Source organism: Nicotiana sylvestris, chromosome 6 (genome assembly GCF_000393655.2).
Source record: "Nicotiana sylvestris chromosome 6, ASM39365v2, whole genome shotgun sequence".
Taxonomy (NCBI): domain Eukaryota; kingdom Viridiplantae; phylum Streptophyta; class Magnoliopsida; order Solanales; family Solanaceae; genus Nicotiana; species Nicotiana sylvestris.
In genome coordinates, this window is record NC_091062.1 from 164617849 (window position 1) to 164621013 (window position 3165).

Below are 3165 nucleotides of genomic sequence, written 5' to 3' on the forward strand. Positions count from 1 at the left end.
TCTATCCGGTCCAAACTCTAGCCAACGATGCCTTTGCCTCTCGAATCGGCCTCCTGATGCTCCAAATATAACCAATAATAGATTTATACCATCAAAATATGCTAAGGGAACAAAACCCACTCAAAAATAATCAATTTATATCAAAAATCCCGAAATTGGCAAAACACAACTCCCGGGCCCACATCTCGGATTTTGACAAAAATCATAAAACTAGAATCCTTAATCTCTCACCATCTCACGAGTTCATACATATCAAATACATTAAAATCCTACCACAAATGACCCCTCATATCCTCAAATCAAATCTCAAATTCCAAGCCCTAACTACCAAATTTTAGGCTTTAGATTCTAAAATTTTTATGTTTAATTAGGTAGAAATCACAATAGGATCGAGTATTAAGTCCATAAATCTTACCTCCAAGTGTTTCCCTTTGATTCCCTCTTCAATCCTTCTCAAAAAGCTCTAAAATCGCTCAAAAATGGTGAAGTTTAGACCCAAAATCGCGGACAATGGCCTTTTGAAAATTCTACCAGGTGACCCTTTCCTTCTTCGCGAACGCGGTCAACGCCTCGCATTCACGAAGCACAAAATTCTGTTGACCACTTAATCCTTCATCGCGAACGCAACACCCTGTATGCGAACGTAAAGCTTCAGCTCCTCAACCCATTGCGAACACGACAATTAGTTCGCGAACGCGAAGCACAAACGACCTGGACTCAGCTGCTCCTATTTACTCTACGCGAACGCGGGAAACTCATAACTTTCGCGATGAACACTAGACCTAACCCTTCGCGAAAGCAAAACATCCATCGCGAACGCGAAGGCCAAACTTTCTACCTCACACCCTAACCCTTCGCGAACGCGAGAGCCCACTCGCGAACGCGAAGACCATATGTCTGCAACACCAAAAGCAGATTTTCTGCAACTTTTCTAACTTGAACTTGATCCGTTCAACCACCTGAAACTCACCTGAAGCCCTCGAGACCTCAACCAAATATGCCAACATATCCCATAACCTTATTCAAACTTGTTCCAACTTTCAGAATGCTCAAAACAACATTAAAACACCAAATTTACATCGGATTCAAGCCTAAGAATTCCAAAAACATCCAAATTCCGCTTTCGATAAAAAAGTCTATCAAACCTCATCTGAGTGATCTGAAATTTTGCACACACGTTAAAAATAACACAACAGACCTATTTCAACTTCCAGAATTCCATTCTGACCCCTATATCAAAATCTCACCTATCAACCGGAAAACGTCAAAATTTCAATTTCGCCAATTCAAGCCTAAATCTACTCTGAACCTCCAAAACCCATTCCGATCAAGCTCTTAAGTCTCAAATCACCTCCTGAAGCTATCCAAACCATCGGAATTCACATCCCAGTCCTTTTTCATGCAAGTCAACATACAGTTGATTCTTCCAACCTAAGCTTACTCAAAAGAGACTAAGTGTCTCATTCCTTTCCAAAACCTCTCCGAATCCAAACCAACAAACCCGATATCACATAATACAGCTGAACAAGACAATAAGAAGCAGAAATGGGGAAAATGGGGCGGTAACTCATGAAATAACCAGTCGGATCGTTATAGTATTTGTGTGTGATAATGGAACCGGAACCTATTATAATTCGTATGATTTATTGCTTGAAAGGCCACTTGTTTAAAAAGAAGGAAATACTTAGATTTATTGATTTGATGAGAGGATTTTCAGTATTATTCTTGTTTTCACCTGTTCCTATCTACGTACATTGTGTATTAGAATATTGAACTTCATATTATTATATTTATTGACCCTAGTAAGTGCCAAGTCGACCCCTCGTCACTACTTCTTCAAGGTTAAACTGGATACTTACTAGGTACATATTGTTTATGTACTCATACTACGCTTCTGCACTTGATTGTGCAGGCTTTGAGGCAGGTGCATCTGGCCATCAGTCCGACGCGTAGAGTGGACTCTTTGGCTTGAGACTTCTGGTGAGCTGCCCTTCTGAGCCATTCTGCAGCAGCTGAAATCTTTCTATGTCTTTACTTTTCCTATCTATTCCATTCTAGATAGTAGGATAGTATGGTTTTGTATATTCTACTAGATTGCCCTATACTTGTGACATCAAGTCTTGACACACACATTGGTAGAATTGTGATTTTGGATTTCTATCATAAGTTAAATTTCGTAATTATTACTTTCATCAGATTATGCTTAAGTCTCAAACTCCTAGTTTCTTTATTAATAAGGAAGGTTTTTCACGTATTAATTATTTTAATGAGGATTCACTAGTCGATTAATGTTGGCTTGCTTAACAACTGTGCTGGGCTCATCATGGCCTTATATGGAATTTGGGTCGTGATAAAGTTGAATTTTACAAGCTAATATATAACATAAAGATAAGCTAGCCGCTCCAAAAGCTTAAGTGTTTATACCTGGTATCTTATCTTATAATATATATTTAATTGTTCAAAGTTTTTGGTAGCATGATTTTGTTCGTAGCAGATTAGGAACGAAGAGCTTTCTTGGTATGATTAAAATAATGGTAAACGAAGCTTCTTTGCACTTTTATTTAAATTCATGCAAATCTTAAAGTAACGATAATTTTACTCAGGACCATTGAATTGTTTTTGGCTTTCAACCATAAAAGGCGGTAATAGTTGTGAAGTCTTTTTATGACTCAATTTATTTTTTCCTATGACCATTGAAAATGGTCATATTTTTAATGGCTTGCTATGACTATATGATTGCGTAGTACAACTTAGTAATTTTCAAAATAATTGATCAATTGAAATTGGGTGGAGAAACAATTGCCGATGAATATATTTTAGAATTATTCTTTATATTTCATATCTCAAATTGTATTCTTAAAGTAGAATCCTCATGATGGTAATTAAAATAGGGGAACAATAAGGGTTCTCAAAATAATTCTTCAAAATGTGAAGATAATATTTGTTGAAGTGAATGCGATAACTTGTGATAAATATTATGAACACAAACCCATTCTTGAAAGTGAATACGGCAATATAACATAAAACTTATGAATACAAACATGCTCTTGATTGTAAAACACAGCTCACCTCTAGAAGAGGTTTAAGGTATGGATAGGTCATTGTTGGCGTACTTATCATATGTTAAAATATTTTGCCAAGTCTTATTAAGAACTATTAAAGGGC